This window comes from Perognathus longimembris, chromosome 7, assembly GCF_023159225.1.
Source record: "Perognathus longimembris pacificus isolate PPM17 chromosome 7, ASM2315922v1, whole genome shotgun sequence".
Lineage (NCBI taxonomy): Eukaryota > Metazoa > Chordata > Mammalia > Rodentia > Heteromyidae > Perognathus > Perognathus longimembris.
The window spans coordinates 45,303,810-45,329,543 of NC_063167.1; the positions used below are offsets into that span (position 1 = coordinate 45,303,810).

Consider the following 25,734-nt stretch of genomic DNA (forward strand, 5'->3'; position numbering starts at 1 on the left):
GCCACCAATGGTGGTAATTATTATCATTGTTGTTGTTGCTGCTGAAAATAGCAATTCAAAATGTAGAGTCTAAAAAATTGACAGTAGATGACCTATCCATAGACATTCATTTTTATTGATCAGTAAGTATTACCAAGTTTGAATCTTGGCTATTTTCAGGATTGATATGAAATGTTCTTTTGGCTATCTGTAGATGTGTATAAGCCTAAAAATGACTTTTTAAAAATTTTTTATTTATTTATCTATTTTTTAAATTTTTTTTTATAACCTATATTTGCCACCTTCAACTCTTAGGAATAAAGCTATAACTTTGAGATAAGAACAAAGAATCCTGGAGTTAAGACTGTTCATTTCCTTATTGAAAGATTTGTAATGGAGGAAAAATGAAAACTCGAAACCATAATTAATATGTATTAAACAACTCTTCCTGATGTTTCCCTGCTCTTGACAGAGCAGGCCAGTGCCTAAACAGTAAGTCCTTCCTGTTGGAAGGAATCAGGAAATTTCCTAACATGTGCCAAGAGATCTGACAACTTACATTTTATTTAATTGCTTTACCTGACAATGTCACAGGCCACAACCTAGATCTAAAATATCTTATTTTAATAATTCATCTGAGCTTAACAAAGGCATTAGTGTTGAAATTTGAAATTCAACTGTCTATGGTGCTACTGATACAAATATCCTCACCAAGGAAGTAACCAGGTATCTGATGGCTGCCTTGTGGTGATGCCAGATTTGCATGTCCAAATAATGAGCACTGATGTGTGGCAGAGCAGTTCTCTGCCTGGTTTGGAATACATTGTTAGCCTTCTCCTGATTATGGAACTATTATGCTCGAAAGAAGTGCACATTGGAATTGGGGATTCTTGGCAAAAGACAGAGTGAATAAGTGGCATAATAATAGAAATAAAAAGTGCTGGGGATGGCAGAAGAAAGAGACATAATCATTCTAAGAAGACTAGGGAAGGCCACAATGGAAGTGATGGTTGAAGTAGAAATCAGTAGGTGGAGAAAGAAAGGGAAATTGTTCTAGGCTAAGGCTAAGGCAGAGTAGCTTCCCCATGTGGGGAGAGATTCATTTAGGCCTCAAAGCTGGAGCCCACATTGGTGGAAAACACCATAGCAAATGGCCTAGGGAAAGTAGACTGAACCCAGATAAGGGTGGGGCTGCTGAGGTTGTTGTCATGTATTCTGTAGATCATGGGACAATATTGAAAATCTAGAGGCAGAAGTAAAGTAGGAATGATTTATACTTAGGCATAGTACCTAGGATTTACAACAATTTTGGTTTTCATCACATATTTTTCTTTGAATCTTTAAAAAACATTTAAAAAAAGAATAGGCCCACAAAAATCATACCACAGCTCTAGGGAACAGAATATCAATCCTGAGATGATTTGCATCTGTGTGAAGGATGGGTGACTCCTCACTGTTTCTTGGCTGCCTCAGATTTACTGAGATGCCAGCTTGAAGCACAGCTTCCTGGACCCAGGAATATCAAATTTAGTACAGAGGAAAGGCATGCACTGGGAGACAGTGCTTGCAAATGGGAGGACTATCAAGAGATAGTTTAGTCGATAACCTGAGAGGTAATGAAGGCCCAAGCCAGAACAATTCCAGGGTACTGGGGAAAAAGAGGACAGTCCTGAGAATCATGGCATAGGTGTTTGGACAAATTGACAACTGGCCAGATGTGGTGTGTGAGTTATGAGTTGCTAGAGATGTCTATTATGCATGGTAGCAGGAGATAAGATTATTTCTGGTCTTGGCAGAAAGTGGAAACAGTGCTTTGTGGGGGGGTGGGAGGTGGGGGATGGAGCTGAGCACACATACCTGCACCTTGGCACAAGGTTTCACCAGGCATTCTGCTTTTTGGTAGGCTATGCAGACTGTCAGTGGGGTACTGTGGAGGAGGTAGGAGGTAGGAGTTCCTGTTTGCTACAAGGATGAATAAAATAATCTGGGGAAATAACAGAAGCAAGTCCCGTAGTGCTGAGCTGAGGCCAGAGGGCTGGTGTAGGGTGGCTGGCTGCCCTTTTGTCCATTCTCATTGGGTGAGCCTTCGGCTTTGGTTCCTTGTGTGGTGATGGAGGCACAACAAGCAAGGACAAACACCAGAGCCACTTGGAAGATGGTTATTGAAAGCAGGGATTCTTGGTTTCTATGGAAACAGACAAATGTCTGGGAAAAACCCTGACCCCAGAAATTCTCAAGGACTGCTTTATACCAACCAGCATTTAGCCACTTGAACACAGCAACACAAGTCTTAGCAGGGTAACAGTTTCTATACCTCTCTTCTTTCCTTCCTCTCTAGCTTCTCCCCCTTCTATATTTCTTTTCTCTCTTCTTGCTTCTTTTTTTCCATTCCCTCCATCTTCAGTTCTCAACCCTTTCTGTGCCTCTGCTACTCTACTCTGCCCTCCTCCCCTTTCCTGTCTTAAATCTCCTCCCTTCTTATCAACCAATGGCAGCCTTGGAGTCCAATGCCACAGCATAGTATGAAGATGGCTATAGTCTTAGGATATGTGTGTGCATGGAGCTTTTGTGCCCAGCCTCTGCAAGTGGCCCAGTAGGTGTGAACCCTGGTGTCACTTTCCAATTTGGGTAATTGAATCTGACCTACCTAAAATTTCACTTGCTGCTTCAATTAGCAAAGTGTTCCACACTGTGACTTGGTGATGAGATGTTTCATAGCCTCAGTCCCACAGGCAGCTAATTTCATTCAGATGAAAGAAAAAAAAATTAACTTCCTGGTTTGAAACCAGGGAGTGCAAACTAATAGCTTAACATTTTTTTCCTTCTTAGCTCTCTCAGCTCACCTTAGTGAGAAAGCAGATCTTTTCTTCCCCTTCCCTGCTCCCCAAACCCAGATAAATTGTTCTATTTTCAACCCTTCCAAGTTCAGATTTGTGGATGTTGTTCAGCAGTGGGGGTACCAGAGAATCATGAGTTAGAAACTCCACATGCACCTCTGGCTTTCTCATTCCTAAGCTGCCATCTTTGACAGGTTATTTCATGGAGAATCCTCATGTGGACTCCATTTGGCAGGGGAAGTGAAACATGAGAATGTTCATGAGAACATATTGAAGTACATATCTTTCTTTCTTTCTTTCTTTCTTTCTTTCTTTCTTTCTTTCTTTCTTTCTTTCTTTCTTTCTTTTTTCTTTCTCTTTCTCTCACTCTCTCTCTCCTCCCTCCCTCCCTCCCTCCCTCCCTTCTTTCCTTCCTAGCTGGCATAACTGGCATTTAATGAGCTAGGAGGTAGTGGCAGCAAATGAGGTCCTATTTTGTATATATGTGTGCATGCATGCACACACTCACACCAGAACTAGATCTTGAGCTCAGAGCCTGAGTACTGTCCCTTCTTTTGTTCAAGGCTCTACTACTTGAACTAAAGATCCACTGCAAGCTTTTTTGGTTGCTAATTGGAGAAAAGAGTCTCATGAACTTTCTTGCCTGAGCTGGCTTTGGACCATAATCCTCAGATCTCCGCTTTTGAAGTAGCTACAATTACAGATGTGAACCACTGACACCCAATTCCTAGCTATGCTTTTATGAGATCATTTTGGCTGCTTGATTTAGAAAACGTTTGAGGTGGCTTCATGGATGAAGTCAGCAACTATTCTATTTATTGGGAAGGGTTAGTCTTTATCATGAAATACATTTTTATTTGGAGACAGGTATTGCTATGTAGCTCATGCTGGTCTTGAACTCAAGATTCTCCTGACTTAGATGTCAAGTGATAGGATTACAGGTATATGCCACTGTAACCAGCTTTAAACTATTTTTTTAAATCTCTACTCCTTTGCTCTGCCTACCCTGAGTCTTCACTGGGCTCTGTCTCATAAACTTTTGTGCTGGATGTTAAGCTTGCAGGACTGTGAACTGATTCTGCACCTGGCAATGTGGGTTTGACCTCAAGGCCTTCTGCCTGAACTTGTGTTTGCAGCCTTACATCTCCCTCCACTCCCAAGGGAAGTTGGAGTTCTACAGGTTTTTCTTCACAGATACCTTTGATACTCCTTGCTTTTTTGCTATGCCGTCTTCTTTATGATTCCTAAAGCTCTTGTCTATTTTCTGTCTTCAGAATACAGTCATTTTTCTGACCACTCTCACTCATGGAGGCAAAACAGTAGATAATTCTGTTCCACCATCTTGCCTCCTTTCTTAAAAACTCATAGTAGAGCAGACAGACCCCTTTAGGACCATTTAAATTGTTCTAAGATCTATTCTTGTCATGAGTAAATTATACACATAAGATTTTTACTGGACATTTTAGTAATAATAAGTTTAGTTTTTTTTTTTTTTTTTTTGCCAGTCCTGGGCTTTGGACTCAGGACCTGAGCACTGTCCCTGGCTTCTTTTTGCTCAAGGCTAGCACTCTGCCACTTGAACCACAGCACCACTTCTGGCCGTTTTCTATATATGTGGTTCTGGGGAATCGAACTCAGGACTTCATGTATACCAGGCAAGCACTCTTGCCACTAGGCCATATTCCCAGCCCCAAGTTTAGTTTTTTTTAACAAGGCTTTATCAGAGCTTTTATTTTTTTATTAATTAAATTTTGTTGACAAGGTGTTGTGCAAAAGGGGTACAGTTACATAATAGGGCAGTGAGTACATTTCTTGTGATATCCCATACCCTCATTCCTCTTTCCCTTCCCTAGATCAGGTAGGCATATATACAATACCCAGTGTACCAAAATCATATACAGTGTATATGATTAAGTGTTATTTTTCCCATTCTTTCTTCCTTAGTACTAGGGATTGAACCCAGGATGTTGCACTTGTTAGGCAAGCTTTTTTTCCACTGAGCTACATCCCAGCCCTTAAATTAATTTGTAAAGACTGTAGTTTTAGAGCAGTTTTAAGTTCACAGCAAAATTGAAAGGGTAATATAGAAATACCCTATAAAACACTGTATTTCCTACAGACACAACCTTTGTCATGATCAAACTCCCTTCTATTGTTATGGCATTTTGTGCCCACAGTGATTCTGTAAGTAGATAGCAGGAACAAAACATTCTGAAGAGGAGAAGCCCATATGGGATTCGGTCAGGTCCTCTGCATATAAGTCAGCAGCAGAGCCCAGGTCTCCTGACATACTAGATGTGATAGAGATTGTCAAAGAAGAGAAAGGAGATCTTGGATACTCCATGACTAAGCTGTATCTACTAGACAGGACAGAAAATGTGGAGGTTAACTGCTGGGGAAATTGGTTTAGACTCTCTTGAAAAGTATAGCAAGATTTTTTAGTTTGTTTATTGGTCTTTTAAAATCCAGTCATTAAAGTCCCTTAACAGGGTAGGAGCCTGGCTTTGTCTTCAAATGTGCCAGGAGAGAGCTGTCTCCTTTATGCCTTTCACTGGCACAGAGAGGCTGGAGACTTTCACACATTGTCTTGTTTTGGAGCATTTGCTGTTGTAACAGATGAGTGCTCTGTTTCTCTGTCTTGCTTTGTTTTCAAGCCATTGCATAGAGAGCCAAGCTTCTTGTCTCATTAAAACCAACCCCTATCCCTGAAGCCTGTTTAAGTTATAAGCCTGCTTATATTCATTAAATGAACATGTAAAATAGTTCAGAAAGTCGTATAAAAATGAAAGGAAAATCTATTTCCTGTCCTCCCTTTTTTTGTGGCACTGGGGATTTAACTCGGGACCTTCTCCTTGTCAGGCTGGTATACTACTGTGCCACACTTTCAGTTTTGTTTTTCCTGGTTATTTTTAGGATAGGGTAATTTTTCCCTTACACCCCCACTGGAGCCTCAAATCCACCTACTTTAGGGTTTCCCTTATCACTGGGATCTCAAGCATGTGCCACTATGTCCAGCTCTCCTTTTGGGGAAATGGAATCTCATGGACTTTACTGCTCTGGGAGACATGGCATAAAAAATCATCCCAATCTCAGCCTCTCATTGTAGCTATGGACTGGGAAGGTATTTCATGGATTTTTCTGTGGGATTGGTCTCATACCTTAATCCTCCTCTTCTCAGCATACCAAGTAGCTAGGATTATAGGTTTAAGACACCAGTGCCCAGCTCTCCTCAACATTTAGTCCTGTTCTCCAGATATAGCCAATATTTTCAATGTGCCTGAAGTCATTTAGAAAGCTTTCTATGTATATATAAATATACATGGCTGCACAGACACATACAGATTCCTGCATACCCATACATGCATATAATATCCATTTATGTACCGTCCACATACATGTATGTACTAGAATTATATATGTGCTATTAAATGTCTAATTATTGTGTGGGTAGTCTTTGGAAATATATATCCTTAAAATATATTTTTATTGGCACATAGTAGTTATAATTATACATATTTGTAGGGTACAGTGTGATAGTTCAATATACACATGAAATGGGTGATCAGATCAATGTAATTGACATGTCAAACTTTCATTTCATTGAGAGAGTTAAAAATCTTACTAGTTGTCTTAAAAATATACACAAACATATACTTTTAAATATTGTGTGTGCTGCATTCATGAGAGAAAAGTGCAGAGAATTGGAATTGCTAAGAGGGTGAGCAGTTCACATTGACTGACCTTGAATTGCTAGGAGCCAGGTACCAATTTAAATTTCTAACAGTGTGTGACTACCTGTTTTTCCCACAGCCTTCTCAAGGCTGAGGGTCATCAAATTTCTTTTGTTTTTTTGGCCAGTCCTGGGCCTTGGACTCAGGGCCTGAGCACTGTCCCTGGCTTCTTCCCGCTCAAGGCTAGCACTCCGCCACTTGAGCCACAGCGCCGCTTCTGGCCGTTTTTCTGTATATGTGGTGCTGGGGAATCGAACCTAGGGCCTCGTGTATCCGAGGCAGGCACTCTTGCCACTAGGCTATCTCCCCAGCCCCATCAAATTTCTTAATCTTTGCTATTCTGTGAGAAATAATAATGGGTTTCTTTAAACTGTCATGAAATGTTGATATTTCTGTGAAATGGATAATGGATTAGTAATGGCTTTTAATTACTTATTAGATGAGGAACACATATACAAGGTAAAACAATTTTGAAAATGCAACAAGAAATGACAGAATTGCTGAATCTGTTTTACAATGATGACCTTTGTTGGCCTAGGGCATGTCTTCCTTTTCTATGCAGTAAGTATACATGAGGAGGTATTCTGTGACCTTCCTTGGTGCATTCTAGCTTCCAGTTTTCTCCTGGATACTCCAGTACAGAAGAAGCAGTAGACTCATAGCCAGTGGCTGTTGTGGATTTGACATTGACACTGTTTGTTATTCTTAGGTTTCTTCAAGTCGCCATGGTTCTTGCTTTCCTTCTTCTGCAATTTAGTTCATACTAATTTTTTTCCTCTGCAACCAACTTTCTTGTCTTCTCTGTGTACATGGCTCCCTCACAAGTCCGGAATGTACCTGTCACTGGTTTAAGCAACCATGACTCACTGAACATCTGTTTCTGAATCTCAGATTCTAAATTCCAGAAGGTTAGATTCTAGTTGACATATAGGTATTACTTGTATAGACTTCATCCAGTGCCGGGGGTTTTTAGCCTCCCGCACTCTCCTGTCCTGCAGGAGAGACGGGATAGCACACCCCACGCGGACAGGTCCAGAAAGAGGATAAGAGGGCTGAAAGACTGCCACCCAGCCCCCCTCTCCACGGAGGACACACAGACAGTCCGGGAGCCAGTCAGTGCTAAGACTCATTTAATGGTGGCAATGAGCAGTTCTTTTAAAGGGGTCGGAGGGTGGAGGAAGGGGAGGGGTACGTGCACCTATATAGGGACTGGGATTTGATGCCTGAGCTGTCCATCAGGGTGGAGCTCTGAGGGACCTTCCTAAGGGGCGGCCTACATCTATGTCATGGCCCACAGGACCGCCTCTGGGCTCACCACCAGGCACCATCTTGGTCCCAAGGCTGGGAGGTGGGGCCAGCTAGAACCGCTTCTTAATGATGCAAGGCATCAGTTGGGCGTGCCCCACAATCCAGAAGACAGAGTAAGGTATATGAAAGGCTTGTCTTGTGTCACTGTGGTTGGCAAAGCACTCCTCAAAGACTGGAAAAGGAGCAAAACTGGTCTTCAACTTGCTCCTCTAAGCACAGTGGAGACAGGCATCGGTGACAGATGTGTGCAGCTGTGACAGAGTATGAGGCAGATACGATGTTCAAGACATGATCCATAAAGGCTTCCCTGGAGCTCCACACAAGTACTTACCTTGAAGTGTAAGCAAGATTAGTTGGAGAAGGGGATGAGGGAGGACATCCCAAACTGGAAGTTAGAAAAAGCAGTGAATGAGTAACAGTAAGCATTTGACTACTTGATATGCCAACAACTCATTCATTCATGTGATGATAAAAATCTTTACTTAGGGGGCTGGGGATATGGCCTAGTGGGAAGAGTGCCTGCCTCGTATACATGAGGCCCTGGGTTCGATTCCCCAGCACCACATATACAGAAAACAGCCAGAAGTGGCGCTGTGGCTCAAGTGGCAGAGTGCTAGCCTTGAGCAAAAAGGAAGCCAGGGACAGTGCTCAGGCCCAGAGTCCAAGGCCCAGGACTGGCCAAAAAAAAAATTTAAAAAAAATCTTTACTTAGGACTTGGTAAGGAGGAAAGTGTGTTTATGGATGGAGAAATAAGATTATAATAATTAATATTACTTCACGGGTAGAGAAAATGGGAATAAAAACCATATATATGTGTGTATATACATATATGTATGTTTCAGAGTCTAAAATACCTTCTCCTTATTGCTTCTTTCATTTATGCCTTCCCTACTTGATTCTGCAAGGTCAAAGATGACTTAGAGCAAGGTTGATAGCTCATGCATTTTTCTTTTAAAAGAAAAAAATATAGAGCTTTTGAAATTGTTCATTGTCCTTTCTAAAGTGAGATCAAGCACACAATGTCTATAGGCATAAAATGACTTACATATGGATGTATTTTTATAGGAAATATTTGGTCAGATGATTTCTAAAATCCTTTCTACCTTTTGTATTGACACCTGTTAGTTTTCATTTCAGTAATGTTGGCAACCAGTTAAATGTAATTTATTTCAGAATCATTTATAAGAGGAAAAATTGTAGAACAGTGTAAAAATTTCCCGAATAGGTTGGTGCAGAAAATTATGGATGCTTATAGAGTCTTATTTGCCATGTAGATTAATGGTACTCTATAAAATAACTTGCTAAGCAATTTGTAATATTGTTTTGTATCTTCAAGATACAGAATTAGTGAAATAAACAAGCTATAAACTATATACACCCTTACATACACGTGCATGAGAGAATCACTGTAAAGGCACACTAAGCAAGCTGGGTGTTGGTGGCTCACATCTGTAACTCTAGTTACTCAGAGGCTGAGATCTGCGGATCACAGTTTGAAGTCACAGACTCTTCAGTTAACTACCAAAAATCAAGAAGTAGAGCTGTAACTCAAGTGGTAGAGTCCTAGTTTAGCAAAAAAGGTCAGGGACAGCGTCCAGGCCCTGAGTTCAAGCCCCGGGACTGGAACAACAACAGAAAAATATATACCAGTCAGAAATGAAGGAATGTTATGAAAGAGCATTTGGGTAAAAGAGTACCATTAATTTTTAGAATGTGTTTTACTAAAATTTTGTAATGAACTTACATGTCAGTATTATAATTTTGTGTGACTGTTTTTTTTTTCTATCACTACTTCTATAACCGAAATTTTATTAGAATACTTTCACTTGCAGTTGTGAAAATTATTACACATACAAACTCTGCCTATTTCTCTCAATGGTAATATTTCACAAAACTCTAGTGTACTATCACATCTCGGTATTGACATTGGTTAATTTTTCTTCAGTGTCCCCTAGCTTTACTTGTACTTAAGAGTGTGTATTAAGTTCTTTAGTATTTGATCCCCTGTGAGGTTCTAAAATCCACCACCATGGTCACGATACTGAGCATGTCTAAAACCATAAGGAAGCCTTATGTTGCTCTTTCCTTGCCATGCCCACAGCTAAGACTATTCTTTTAAAAATATACTAGTTGGGCATGGTGATACACACCTGTAATCCTGGCACACAGGAGACAAGAGGCAGAGGCAGAAGATTATGAGTTTGAGCCCAATCTAGGCTACATAGCCTGACTGTCTCAAAAGACAAACAAACAACAATGAAACAAAAACAACAAAAAAGCAAAGAACCATTGACAGTCACATAAAACCACCTTAACCCCAGGGTCTAGAGCATTTATTTAATCTTGGCTTTTTATTCGAAGCTAAAATTTTAGCACCTTTGAATTGGAAAGCACTTATAAATCTTGTTTCCCTTAGAATGTGAGAATTTTAAAGGAGAAATGAGAGGGGGTTTTAGAAATACCAACAACTTGAGCTCTCTCCCACTTTTCATCCCCAGGCACCTCTGAGTCCATAGTTTAGGTTTTGAGTTAGATATCCTTTCCTTTGCAAGCCTTTCCCAGATCCTCTCAGTCTGAGTTAAGTGCTGCTTCTCTGTGACCTGCTTATACTCTGTATTTTCCTTACCATACCATGTTCCTTATTTTGCCTTCACAGATAGTAAATGTTCAATGTATGCATGAGTGTCTGGATGAAAGTCCTTCCCTACTTTCTGGTGAGTTACCAGCCCTCCTCCTCCTGCCTTTTAGTGGCTTTTAATCACATCTTTACTTCTACCACATCGATGTGGCAAACCCTGGCTTATTTTGGCTGTGCAGCTTCCTTCCAAGTTAACAAATTCAAGCCCTCTCCCTACCCATGCTTCCACCAGGGTGGCTAACTCTTCTACGCTTCTTACATTTTTCTTTTTCTTCCTTCAGTTATAAAGCTAATTAGATTAAGATGACTATAAATAACTATAAACCTAGAACTGTGTCATGTGCTTCCTATGTATTATCCTTTTAAATAGAATGTATTTCAGTCTTGTTTTACTATCCCATTTTCAAAAATGAGAAAACCCAAGCTCAAAAGAAAACAAATAACTGTTCAGGATCATGTAACCAGGAAAACCATAACCAAGATTCAAAGCCAGGATTGTTAATTACAAAGCCCACTTCTCTCTCTCTCTCTCTCTCTCTCTCTCTCTCTCTCTCTCTCTCTCTCTCTCTCTCTCTCTCTCTCTCTCTTCAGTCATGGACCTTGAACTCAGAGCCTGGGTACTATCCTTGAGCTCTTTCTCTCAAGGCTAGCGCTCTACCACTTAGAGCCACAGTGCCACTTCCTGAAGCCCACTTTTCTGATCAGCCTGTAAGGAACTGAGTCTCTAGGGAACTATTAATTTAACTCCTTGGTCCTTTGAAGCCTCAAGACTCAGCATTGCCTCTGAGGACCCGTATCTCTATGTCCGGCCTCTAATTGCATCCTCTAGTCAGGCAGCTCTGAACTTTGGAAGATCGCTTTGGCTGAACAAGAAACAGTGCTATGAACTTTCTTTTGATGTTCAGTGGAATCTTCCCCTAGTGCAATATACATTGGTGTTGGCCTTCTTTCTGACCTTTGGTGCAACCTAAGTTCCTTTGTGTCTGTTTGACCTGTCATAGTCTAGCTAATGTGCTTTTTCTGGTTTTACCTATTTATTTTACAAATGAGGAAATTTGAGTACAAAGAGAAGAGCCCTGTTCATTTTACCCTTGGGTTACTTGAAACCTTATCTTGTCACTTGGCTTACCTTTCTACTTCTAATTCTTCCAGACTTTGCTCATGAGATGGGTTTTTTTGACCTTACATTGCCCTAGTGATTCTTTTAATGGCCACTCTCCAGCAGGCCACTGTCCCTCTCGCTCCTCTGACCTCAATATTCCACATTTGGGTTGAATGCCCAGAGTCCTATAGAGGATGTTTAATTCTGCAAAAGACATGTTATAACCCTCAGCCACATTCTGCCATTCTCTTTCACTTCTCAACATTGTTGACTATATTTATGAGACTATGGGTTTGGATGCATGTATCTGAATTAGGGAAGGGAAGGATAACAACAAAATGGTGAGACAAAGGATAAAGGGCAAACCAATGCAATAGTGATACTCACTCACAAGACAATATGTTGGAAATTAACTCTACAACTTGTCAGGGGAGAACTTGAGGGGAAAGAAGGTGGGAGAAAAACGACGGAGGAGTAACAAATATGGCAAGAAATGTACTACTACCTTATGTATGAAACTGCAACCCCTCTGTACATCACCTTGACAATGATTTTTTTTTTTTAAAGCCATCACAAACAACCACAGCTTAAACAGATAAAAGCCTCAAGGAAGCCTTTACTAGACCCTCTCAATCTGGATCAGGTACTTCTCTGTGCTCTGCTTATTTCTTAATCTTATAAAAGTCTGATCTGGAATGATTGTCTCTAGAAGAGTTTCAAGCTCCTTTTGTCCTTCTTGTTCATTCTTAGGACGTTATTTCACTATCTAAGATGAACAGCCATTATATTTGTTTTCTAGTCAATGTGAAAGCAAAGAAGATGGACACAACTCTCCAGAAACAATCTGAACGTCGTATTTACACATCAACTTATATCTAATTGGTCAGAATTAATCCCAGGCTCATTTCCCAGCTGAATGGAAGCCTGGGAAATGTAGTCTTTTCATTGGAGGATGTTATGTGACCAACTGAAACTATTCCTAAGAAGGGGAAAATGGATTTTTCTTGTTAAATATCAGCCTCTGCCACACTTTCCTATTTCAGTACCAGGAAACAGGCCTCAGCCACTGACTTCTCAGGCGTAAAAAGTTCCATTTCCAGGAAAGAATGTAAAGCAGGACCTTCTAGGATTTCTTAGAATTCCAGCATGTCCTGAGCGTCAGAATCTTTGGTGAGGAGAGGTCACAATGGTAGAAACACCTGTCAGTTGTGTGTGTGGGGGGGGGCATTCTATTTATTTGGTGGGGTGTATTTAAAACTTTACATTCAGTATCTAATAATTCATAGATGCCTTCTGGAGGCCAGGTACTATTATTCATTCTTAGTCCAAAGACCAAAATTTTCAGAGAGATAAAATAGCTTTCCTATGTCACAAAACAGCTTCATAATGAAACTGCTATTTACCTGTATGTGCTGTGGCCTAGGGTCATTGCTCACTTACCTTGGGGGGGGGGGGATGAGTCAGAACTTTTTTTTTTTTTTTGGCCAGTCTTGGGGCTTGGACTCTGGGCCTGAGCACTGTCCCTGGCTTCTTTTTGCTCAAGGCTAGCACTCTGCCACTTGAGCCACAGCGCCACTTCTGGCCATTTTCTGTATATGTGGTGCTGGGGAATCGAACCCAGGGCCTCATGTATATGAGGCAGGCACTCTTGCCACTAGGCCATATCCCCAGCCCATGAGTCAGAATTTTTTAAATTAACTTATTTATTTATTGTCAAAGTGATGTACAGAGGGGTTACAGTTTCATACATAAGTCAGTGAGTACATTTCTTATCAAACTTATTACCTCCTCCTCCTTTTTCTCCCACCTGCCTCCCTCTCAGGTTCCCTCCCTATTCTCCCCCGAGTTGTACAGTTGATTTACAGCATATTGTCTTGTAAGTATTGCTGTTGCATTGGTTCACCTTTCACCCATGGTCTCTCAATTTTGGTGTTCCCCTTCCCTAATTCCAATAAATGTACATACAATACCCAGTGTACCAAAGTCAGTTACAGAGCCATCAGGGGTAAAACCACGGGGAAGAAAAACAAAAGAAAAAGGTATAATTTCATGTGGTATTTTGAAAATGATAACAAAGGTAAACCACTTATTTCCAAGTCTTGTAGTTACTTTAACTTAGCATCATCTTATGTGATCATGTGTACGTTGCTATTGAGCTATAGTGCTCTTCTGCTAGGACTATCCTAGACAAGTACTAATTGATTCCAATGAGCGAAACCATGGAGAATTTCTTATTAACACTCCATAAAGTACTTCAATGGTCCTCATAATAAATAGAAACTTTTAATTGTACCCTGAGTAGGTAGTGTTTTAAAAGGATGTATGTTGCCTGGACAGGTCTGACATCCCAATGTGAGCTCAGGTGAGACAAAATACTTATGACCAAATTAGCAATGGATATTGTTTTTCTGTCAGCAGTGCTCCTTGGGATATTTTTTTGTTGTTGGTGCATGAGGAAACTGAGGCACAGTCAACTTACAGGTACATACAGTAGAGCTGAGATTTGGTTTTGCAAAGATAATTGAATTCAGAGCCTTGCATTAATGGGCAAGTGCTCTACCATTTGAGCCACAGCTCCATTCCAAGCTGAAAATCTTTATTTGACTACTTTGGTTGGGTTAGACTTTCTCTGTCTCTCTCTCTCTCTCTCTCTCTCTCTCTCTCTCTCTCTCTCTCTCTCTCTCTCTGTCTCTCTCTCTGTTTTGTCATGAGACTTGAACTCAGGGTTTGGGCACTGTCCCTGAGCTCTTTTTGCTTAAGGCTAGTACCCTACCACTTTGAGCCACAGCAACATTTCCAGTTTTTGAGTGATTAACTGGGGATAAGAATCTCACAGGGACTTTTATGCCCATGCTGGCTTCTAACTGTGATTCTCAAATTGCAGCGTCCTGAGTAGCTAGGATTACAGACATGAGCCACTGGTACCTGGCCTTCCATTTTCTGATATTCTAGGGTTTCTCAGCATATCTTGGGCACTGATGCCAGGCTTGTTTGCTGGTCTTCTTGTACTTACAGACCTTAGGCTCTGGTTGTTCACTGGCTTTCCTAATATATGTTAATAGGGCACCTTGCTTCTTAAATTTTATTTATTTATTTTTATTAGTAGTAGATAGGTTGCACATACAACAATGAGATACTCTATGAAGAAAACATGTCTCTATGGCAAACTCTATTCTCCAACCTAAACCTGGACATATATACCAAAAGAGGCAGACTGGAAACCTAGATAGTCCTGAATAACAAATGTCTGAAGAATGGTGGGGTGGTAGTGGTAGGGAGAGAAGAACTACACTTTTTGAATGGGAAGTACTTACCAATGGGATCTGCTGAGTGTAGGTAATGATCCACCATACAAAAAGGAACAGCAAAGCATATTCCTCAGTAAGGAAACAAAAACTTCAAGAAATTAAACAAGGGCCACATTTGAACCTTATATATCTTAAGTCTTGTTACAGGAGGGGAGATTGTCAACAGTACCCTTCACCTCCCCAAGAATTAATGACTATTTTTAGACATGCTTCAATGAGGCTGTAACAGCAAATGTCTTCAAGGGCTGGGAATATGGCCTAGTGGCAAGAGTGCTTGCCTCGGATACATGAAGCCCTGGGTTCAATTCCCCAGCACCACATATACAGAAAACAGCCAGAAGTGGCGCTGTGGCTCAAGTGGCAGAGTGCTAGCCTTGAGCAAAAAGAAGCCAAGGACAGTGCTCAGGCCCTGAGTCCAAGGCCCAGGACTGGCAAAAAAAAAAATGTCTTCACACTTAAGAAATTCTCCTGTGCTTAGTAGACATCTTCTAAAGAGTCGCTAGCAACTTCCTTAATGGAGTGCTGTTTTCTTTCATTTCATAGAGTTTACCTTTGGATGTGGTAAAATCAACAGTGCTCATGTCACAATTCTTTTAGGCACTCCAGAGCTGTGAGTATAAGTAAACAGTGTGCTTTCTATATTAGCAATGCTTTAAAAATATTTAGATCATTCTTCCCTCTTAAAATTCACTCAAGCACTTGGGTTGGAAACCAGATTATTTTAAAAGAATCTCAAATCTAGAATTTGTAGAAAATTGGAGGGTGCTCAGGGGCTATTCTGCTGACCAAGGAATTGAGCTGCTATGAAAATAATAGCAGATTCTTTTATTTCCAGTGGCGATAGCCTCGTAGATGTGTACCAACTGGCTATAGTCCTGTAATAACCATCTGATTTGAACATTGTTCCAGTGGGGCACTGGGTTCTTAATCTCATGTTAATTCAGCTGCCCATATTGAAGATTTTTAACATACCAAAAGATTATTTGGAAAAGCAAACAAGAAGAACACAAACCTAAAATTTAATTGTGGGAATTTAAAAGTACATTTTGTACCTGTTCCTTGCCTGGGCTGGACATCGATTCTTTTGATATGTTCTCAGTTACAGTAAAAATAACAGCTTGGTGAAATAAACAGACACTTGGGTAGAAAACTAAGGCTTTGGGAAGAGCTTTATCTTCTGATTATATTGCTCTTTGGCACTGACGGTGAATAAAATCCATAGATGACTTATTTTTAGTTTGTAGAGACTTCTACAGACATTATTTTACTTTATTTTTTATAATTGCTTTATGAGATGATTTAAACATCTTTATTTGGGTAAGAAGATGGAAGCTTGTGAAGGTTAAGGGATTTGCACAAGGTCATGACATAGCTAGGGAGTCACAGGAACTGTCACTCAGATGTTACCTGTACAAATAGTGGGAACTCCTGAAAAACATCGTAACTTTCAAATCTTCAGAAGCAAGAGTGGCACCTTTAGAGATATGACTTAGGGTTGTTCTGACCATTGGTATAGTTAATATTTAAGGAGATCTCTGAAAATTGGGTCCCATCTCCACGTTAAGAATGCTTTCTGTAGTGTCATTTAAACCAGAATTCCTGGGGAATGTTTGATTATCTCTTTCCAGCTTTAGTCCTCAGAGTTATCTTGTGTTTGATTATACTCTACTAAAGGCAGAACCTAGAAAAATCATTATTATGAATTGTTTACAGTCTTCTTAAAAATAAAAAGCATATCAGTGAATAAAAATCACTATGCAAAGTAGCCAATGTTTCATCCATGCCTGTATCTGATTCATTCATTACCCATAGATAATGAATATCTACTAAAGATAAATTTAGAATCTCTTGGATTAGGTAATTGAGCAAAAGCTGGCAATTTTATTGTTAAGTTAATGTAACTATCTCTTCTTTGAAGAGCACTATAATAAAACGATGTCAAAAGACTCCCAGATGAGATTATACTTGCAAAAGTTTCAAGGCAGACATGAAAACTGCAAGCCTAAGATGTAACCACATTTGACAGAAGAACTGGTAGAACACAGACAACAAAACGCTTAAGCTTGACAGCCTCTGGCAAGGTGGTGAATAATGTGTCTTTTTAGAATAGATTTCCTGGGATAAAGCCCATATTATGCATGCAACACACAGCATTGCTGCGGGAAGGAGAAGGCAAAGGCACTTTTGAGAAAGCAGAAGATACCTAGGCAAGAATGTGAAAGATTCCAGAAGAAAATGAGAGCACAGGCCATTGGGAGAACTCTAGGAGTTTCCCTGGGACTGGACCAAAAGGTTGGAGGATGGATGGCCCACTGAAATTTTTTAGAGATGGGATTGGTAAGATCAGATTTGAGTTTTAACAACCTTGTTCTGGAGAGGCTAGGAGAGGGGTCCAAGGCTAGGTGCAGGGGAATAAAGCAGAGTACAATTAAGAGGTGAGATAGAAATGGCTTGAATTAAGGTAGTGGCTGGAAGCAGGTGTCTAGAAAGGTGAGTTTTGCCACAGAACAGGGAGAGAAAAAAAGTGACATATATATGTATGTATATGTGTGTATATATATATATATATATGTATTTCTTCACCCCATAACCTTCTATGTCAGGCTTGTGTGGCTCAATAAGAGAGATGGTTTTCAATTCAATGAATTCTTTCTACTCTTATTCCACATTTTTAAATATCCTTTTATTCAAAGGATCTATCGGAAAATGATTGCCTTTTGTATTGTATATACAGTATTAGTTTGTGCAGGGAGAGTTTTATACTAACTCAGGAGGAAACAACTGTCTTAAGTGGCTAAAAGTGTAGTGGTTAAGTTTCTTCAACTAGAAGTTATAGATATAGACATCATAAAAGGTTATGTGAATTAATGTAGACAAACTTTGAAAGACCTATTGTGTACAGGTTGAGACCCTCCATATAAGATGAGACTCATAGGTCTTTTTTTTTTTTTCGTTTTGCCAGTCCTGGGGCTTGAACTCAGGGCCTGGACACTATCCCTGAGCTTCTTTTGCTTAAGGCTAGCACTCTATCATTTGAGCCACAGCATTACTTCTGACTTTTTCTGTTTATGTGGTACTGAGGAACTGAACCCAGGGCTTCATGCATGCTAGGCAAGCACCCTACCACCCAGTCCCAACACTCCTATGTCTTAAAGGATATACAAGCATTTTATACTGTGGTTCTTTCTCCCCCTCTTCCTATGCTCAGCACACTGCACAGCATTAAGGTTAGAATTAACAATTATTTATTGAGGTAATTCTGGGTAATAACAGCACCCAAAGGAAACTCTGATTTTTTGGAATTTTTAGTATGTCAAGAAAAAAAGGGGCTGGGAATATGGCCTAGTGGCAAGAGTGCTTGCCTCCTACACATGAAGCAGCCAGGGATGGTGCTCAGGCCCTGAGTCCAAGGCCCAGGACTGGCCAAAAAAAAAAACAAAAAAAGAAAGAAAAAAAGCCATGAAGAAAAATAAACTAGTATGAAGCAACTTCCTAGATCTCCTGGATCTAAATCTTTCTAGGTGTCTTTGAGTGACTGATAGGTCAAATTGTAATCACAAAGGTCTTGAATAAAGGAATGGTGTGGCTGCAGCAAGAAGAGAAATGGAGAGGTAGCAGGTACACCAGAGATATACAGAGGCCAATCAGTGCAACATTACAGAATCTAGAAAGCTATAATAAAAACTTTGGTTTCACTCTAAGCAAAATGGGAAATCCTTAGAAAACTTTATGCAGCAGAACATCATGCCTTGTATTATTTACTATTAAAAAAACACATTTGTATCAATTAACCAGACTTGAAAGAGACAGAGATGAAGGCAGACACATCCAGTTAAGAGACTACTACAATAAGACATTAAACTGACATATAGGGTTGGGAGTACCAAAAGGTGGATTAATTTATATACACATGTATTCAAATTTATATAGCATATCTCTATATTTGTAAATATATGTGCATATACATGTAAATTTCTAATTTATATAAAAGTAGGATAAAAAAGTAGTATAAAAGTAGGAAGGTGAAACATAGTTGAAAGCAGAAATCCACGTCCCTATTACTCAGTGTTAACAATGATCTACTTGTAATTTCTTTCCTCTGTTCTACAGCTGAACCTGCCCTTCCAGATCATTGTGAAGTAGGTCTCAACCACAGTAACATGTCATCTTAAACATTTCAGCATGTCTCGAAAATATGAATGTATCTTTTTAAAAACATCAGGATATTCTCATCTCATTTAAAATACCAATTGTTCTTAATTTCATCAAATAAGCAGCCTATTAAGTTCCCCTCCTCCTCCTCCTCCTCCTCTTCTTCCTCTTCCTCTTCCTCCTCTTCTTCCTCCTCCTCCTTGTCCCCTGCTGCCTCCTCCTCCTCCTCCTCCTCCTCTTCCTCCTCTTCTTCCTCCTCCTCCTCGTCCCCTGCCTCCTCCTCCTCCTGCTCCTCCTCCTCCCTCCCCCCCCCCTTGGTCCCCCTCCTCCTTCTCCCCCTTGTTCCTCTTCTCCTCCCCCCTCTTGTCCTCTTGCAATCTTGTTGAAAAACAAACAAGGTCATGCTTTTCCTAAAGTTTTTGTTTTTCTGACTGCATCTCTGTGGTGTCATTTAAGCCATTCCTCTGTCTCCTATGTTTTGGTTGCTAGATCTAGAGATTTGATCAGATGAAGATTCAAATTGAATTTTCTTTTTGGAAAACTGCCTAATGAGTTGTCTAGAATACATAATGTGTGATTGACACTGTTCTTATGATTATTGCCTATCCCCACTATTTTATTTTATTTGGAATATTTCTGAAGAACCCTTACCTATTCATGAAGTATTTGGTTTTCCTGAAGTACAGTTTTATATATAGAAAGGCAAGAAAAAGCTTTGATACTTTATTATTTCAAAAATTAGAAATAGCCTCCCTAAGCCAGGTGCTGGTGACTCATGCCTGTAATCCCAGCTACTCAGGAGAGTATTATGGTTCAAAGCTAGCCCAGGCAGAAAAAACCCTGTGAAACTCTTATCTCCAATTAACCACTCAGGAAACAGAAGTGGAGCTGTGGCTCAAAGCAGTAGAGAAATAGCTTTGGGCAGAGGAGCTCAAGTACAGTGCCCAGGCCCTGAGTTCAAGCTCTACAATTAATACACACACACACACACACACACACACACACACACACACACACACAGAGAGAGAGAAATAGGCTCCCTAGTTTTTCTAAGGGGGACTAATGAAGTCTTTCTTTCCCTCTCTTTATTGTTATGATAATATGAATTTATGGTTTTTATTTTTGTGGTTTTCTAGTCCTGGGCTTGAATTCTGGGGCTGGGTGCCATCTCTGAGCTCAAGGCTAGTGCTCTACCACAGAACCACAGCTCCACCTCTGGCTTTTGTGGTTAAGAGTCTCATGGACTTTTCTGTCCAGGGTGGCTTCGAACCATGATTCTCAGATCTCAATCTCTTGGGTAGCTAGGATTACAGGGATGATCCAGGCACCAAGCTATGCTTTAAAACATCTAGCTATGTTTTAATCAACTGCAGTTATTTTTATTGATTCCCAGATGTACCTATTTTTGGACTCAGAGTCTTTTGATATACCCTGGTAATCTTTGTTCTTTCTCTTGCTTTCTTATATTAGGACTTATCTGTGCCTTGCTGCACGAATCTTAGAACCAGCTACTTTTAAAAGAACCTTTATTCCGTTGAGAGTACCACTGCCCATGTGTGAGGAGTGTGTGCTACTTTTGGGTGGTAGTATCTGGGATTTTTCAGTGGACAGAAGTGCACATTCCTTTCTTTCTTTCTTTCTTTCTTTCTTTCTTTCTTTCTTTCTTTCTTTCTTTCTTTCTTTCTTTCTTCCTTTCTTTCTGTCTTTCTTTCTTGTTTTTGGTGTGTGTGTGTGTGTATATGTGTGCACATGAGCGAGTGCCAGTACTGAGGCTTAAACTCAGGGCCTGGGCAGTGTCCTTGAGCTTCATTTTTCTCAAGGTGAGTGCTTTACCACTTGTGCTGTATCACAGCACCACTTCTGGATTTCTCTGAGTAGTAGTTTACTGAGGATAAGAGACTTACAAACTTTCCTTCCCAGGCTGGCTTCAAATCACAATCCTCAGATATCAACCTCCTGAGTAGCTGAGATTATAGGCATGAGCTACCAGTACACAGCCAAAATTACAGTTTTTTTTTTTTAAGATAAAATATTTCATGGATTCTTTTTTTGGCCAGTCCTGGGACTTGGACTCAGGGCCTGAGCACTGTCCCTGGCTTCTTTTTGCTCAAGGCTAGCACTCTGCCACTTGAGCCACAGCGCCACTTCTGGCCGTTTTCTGTGTATGTGGTGCTGGGGAATCGAACCCAGGGCCTCATGTATACGAGGCAAGCTCTCTTGCCACTAGGCCATATCCCCAGCCTTCATGGATTCTTAATAATACTGTTTTCTTTTTTTTTTTTTGGCCAGTCCTGGGGCTTGGACTCAGGGCCTGAGCACTGTCCCTGGCTTCTTTTTGCTCAAGGCTAGCACTCTGCCATTTGAGCCACAGCGCCACTTCTGGCCATTTTCTGTATATGTGGTGCTGGGGAATCGAACCCAGGGCCTCATGTATATGAGGCAGGCACTCTTGCCACTAGGCCATATCCCCAGCCCAATACTGTTTTCTTATATGCTAAAAATCCTGATTCTCAATTACACCTAATATAATTACTTACTTGTTTTTATGCCATGTAACAGCCACAGAATAGCAATATAAATATTAGTCAAAATAGTTTAAAAGTCCTTTGCATTTTGTGGTGGGAAGGGAGGCTGTATATATTTTCATTGGAGAGTTACTTATTGAAAATTTAGTTAATATACACTCATTCATTGGTTTTTATTAGATTACAGAGTTTGGAGAGTAGAATTACTTTGTATGATAAAGACATTAGGAATATTTCCTCTGCGTGTTGGTGTTCTATCATCATATCCATGCTTAGTTGATTTCATTTTGCTTTCACTTTGGAAGAGTTGTTTTAAAGTTTGTATTTGTAATTATATAGAATAATTACATATTTCTGTGCTCTATTGTATGAAACAAATTATATTATATTCAAAGAGACCCAGTGTCTATTTTTGTGTACCTGGTTTCCACTTCCCTAGGTAACTTAAGATCTCTTTGTTTTGTAAATGAATCTGTGTCTTTGTCTTTCTCCTCTTCCTCTTCTCTTGCCCCCAACCCCCCTCTGCTGTCTCTTGGATAGGTGGGAACTCTACATTCAATTTGGATTCTGTATAAAATGTGAGGGTGGCAAAGAGAATCTTCTGAATTGCTTGATCTGAAGTGTGTGAATAGGTCTAGGTTTGATACCAAAGGTGGGGTCTGACTGACTCGCCCCAGATTTCCTTCTCCCATCTGCTCACATTAGCCTGTTCAACCTCACTCACCATTGAAACTCCATATAGCTTTCCTTGCACTTCCTGATCTCTCCTTTGAGCCGTAGCCATTCCCTGCACAAAAGTCTGTCCTTCCCACATGGCCTCTTATGCCTCTCTGTTCCCATTTCCTGGTCATCTAACTATGTGCCTTCTTCTGTTTCCCTACTACCACCTGTCACAGAATCTTCCTGCTAGAGGAGCTCAACTCACACATGAGGCCAGGCACAACAGCAGGTGTGTTTACAGGGATTGATCTCTGATCTTCAGAACAACAGAACAAAGCAGATATGGTTATCCCATCGTAGGGATGATAGATCAGGCCCATGAAGGTTCAGGAAGTTTTTCTAAAGAAACAGTCAGCAAAGTTGCAGCTTCCTGACTGTTCTCCATGTGCTCTCATTCAACAACTGGGTGTGTGAGGCTGAATACTTAGCCTGTATTGATTGCATGACTTCAGCAAAAAAGTTAGCCTCTCTCTACCTGTTTCCATATCCACAAAATAAGGACATTAATGGTTTGTACCTCACAGGGCTGGAAAGCACATTGCAGATCCTACAGTGTCAGCTGGCTTTAGCTACTATTTGTTATTTTGTGTTGCAGAATATAATACGAGTATTACTGCTCTGTGCATACAGTCTGTACAGGCAGTGTTTAGCTCTGACACATTGCTTGCTAGGAGCATTTGGACCAAGTTGCTTCTGTTTAAAGGTTACAAGACAACTGGGTAATGGTCAGGATTTGGGGCCAAACAGACCTGGATCATATTCTGACTCTGCTCTTTATTAGATATGTGACCTTTTTCTAATTATTTAACTTTACTGAGCCTCAAATCCCTTCTCTGTGGAATGGACATGAGAATATCCATCTCAGCAGATTGATACAAGGATTAAACGTGATTACCTGTGTAAAGCAGCTGGCAGAGAAAACATGTTCAGTAAATGGTATCTCCTCTGCAGCTCTTCTCGAAGCCCTACTTGACCTTCATTTTAGACATGGTTGTTCTTGGTAAGGTCTATAAGGGCTGTGGCTGTGTTACCATATTTCCCTATTTATCAATCCTTAGAGGCATTGGAAAATAGGACTTTGGGCTTAGACTACAGGAATTTGGATTCAGATAAAAAGAAAAAACCTGGAAATCTAATTATCAGGGTTTGAAGTCCAGGCCTCAGGCTTTTGCAGCTTACTTGCTCTGCTAGTGCTCTACCAACTTGAGCCACACATCTAGTCTGGATTATTGCTAGTTATTTTGCAGATGGAGTCTTGCCAACTTTTCTGCTCAGGCTAGCCTTGAACTACAATCCTCCAGATGTCAGCCTTCTGAGTAGTTTAGGATTATAGGTGAGTCACTGGCACTTGTCTAGAAAATCTTGTTTTTAATAGATGCCCAGGCTATTTGGGTGTAATGGCTTGGCTATGTAAACATCAGGGTGATTAGAATCAGATCTGATGCTTCATTTTGGGAAGCCCTTGCCTATTTACTTGCAGGTCCCTTAGCAGGGATGGGATATCTCAATTCTCCGGGCCTCATTTCTGCAGTCATAGAGAGGAACTGACTTGACCTTTGTTGCAGGTCATTGCAAGGGTGAAATGAGATGGCATGTTTGACGTCTTGCTTGCACCTAACACACTGGGGGATCAGGAGAAGATCAGTTTCTCTGGGGGGCTCTGTGTGATTGTGTTCTGTGTGGCTGTTCAGAAATGGTCTTGTCTAGGTTACCTCTTCAGAACTGAAGGGCTGCAGTCACTTTCTTCCAGTGTACACAAAAGTCATGAATAAGCCTCATGGCCTCCTTTAAAAGAAGGTAACCAAACCCCTGTGGTGCACCTGCCAACGCATCCTTCCCATTCATTGAATTTTGCAGAGGACACAGTGCGCATGATGGAAAGCACTGGTCTCTGGCCTTTTCCCTCAGAGCTCTTTTGTGCTTGTCAGTACCTGTCTCTGAAATCTCAGGATCTGTGAGCTCTGATCATGTTACCTGGTGTCTAAAAGGCACCAGGGGTGACCAAATGCCACTAATGACTTATTAGGTCTTTTGGTCAAAGGCTTCTCAAAGGAAAGAAGGCTGGGACCCTGAGCTTGTTAGTGTGAATGTGCTTTCTGCCTCAAAGGGACTTGACAAGAGGGAGCTTTCCACCCTGCAGAATGGTTCTTTGGGGAGGATGGAGAGCACATTTGCATATAGTTCTTTGCTCCTCTCAGGCTCTGCAGCCACCTGGAATATTTGAGCCTGTGATTGGTGAACATGAGAATCAAAGTCTGAGCAGCTTCTGGCCCTGGAGACCGTGTGCCTGTGGGGGAGGTGGGATTGAGTGTTGAAAGAGGCTAATTGAAGAAAAAGCACGGTGAGCTGCTTTCCTCCCTTCCTTTATGAGCTCACGGGAGGGGCCACAGGCACAGCTGGACACAGCTGCCCTCTTCTGCTTGTGGGAGACTTAGCAAAGCTTTCATTAATTTGTGTCTTCCCAGCAACTGGGGCTTACCAGTTTCCCCCTGCTAGGGTGTCTGGTCTTAAAAATATCCTTAGATCATACAGAGTAGGCATCAGGCCTGTGTCTGTTTCTTTTATGCCCTGGAATAGCTGTTAAATGCATCTATTGCTTTTGATGTGAAAGGCTCTTAAAATACATAGGAAGTAATTAAATGTTACACAAAGAACCCAGGTTTTAGAGTGAGACATATGGTAAGAGGCCTGCCTGGGGGACATGGGTTTTTGTCTTGGGACCTTCTATTGACTAGATATTTGTATATGCACACACACATACACACTCACACAAATTAAATTTATATACTGGAATCGAATCCCCAATGTGCTAGTTTTGGAAATGAGACATTTGGATGTTAATTGGGTCAGGAGTCAGAATCATCATGGGTGGCATTAGTGGCCACTAGAAAAAATGGACTTCTGAGAATCAGTTTAGCTTACCTGGAACTCATTACCATACAAGAACGTAGGAGAAAGGCTCTGTGAATGAACCCAGGAAACAATCCTTTACTTGATCCTGAATCTGTCACCTGGACTCCCCAAGTGCTAGAACTGAGACAAATACAGTTCTGCTGTCTGTAAGTCACCTTATGTTTTTTTAAATTTGTTTTAAGCAGCCAAAAAACAAAGAAAGCAAAGCTTCAGTTTGCTCATATAATAATAAAACCCATGTGGCCCCCCGACCATGAGAATTAAGTAAGATGGTGGAACTAGACTTGTGCTCTAGTTCCCAGAGGATGGAAGCTCCTGTTTGTATCTAGCTTCCTCTCAGTACGATTGCAGTGGTGTAAAAGTGAACCGAAATACTTGGCTCCTTGAGTCAATTCAATTCCTTTAAGCATCCTTTCTTGAACTCTGTACCCTGGAAAGCATCCTGCTGCATGCATGGTACATGTGTCAACTGGGTACTGTTTACTCACTAAGCTCTTTTTTGCTTATTTTCAATTAATTT

The 25,734-nt window shown here is 40.7% G+C and overlaps 1 protein-coding gene across 13 annotated transcripts in view; it reads left to right on the plus strand.

The window, feature by feature from the left end:
• Nucleotides 1-25,734, plus strand: part of Dnajc6 (DnaJ heat shock protein family (Hsp40) member C6) — a 137,320-nt gene that overhangs the window by 62,259 nt on the left and 49,327 nt on the right. For 3 of the 13 annotated variants that reach the window (XM_048351491.1, XM_048351489.1, XM_048351495.1), the window contains exon 3: nt 24,500-24,599. The exons of 9 other annotated variants lie outside the window; for them this stretch is intronic. The gene's annotated coding sequence lies outside the window, so the exon portion shown is untranslated. Of the gene's footprint in view, nt 1-23,619; nt 23,635-24,499; nt 24,600-25,734 lie in introns of those variants that run through there. One more of the 13 variants, XM_048351492.1, reaches the window with a different exon arrangement.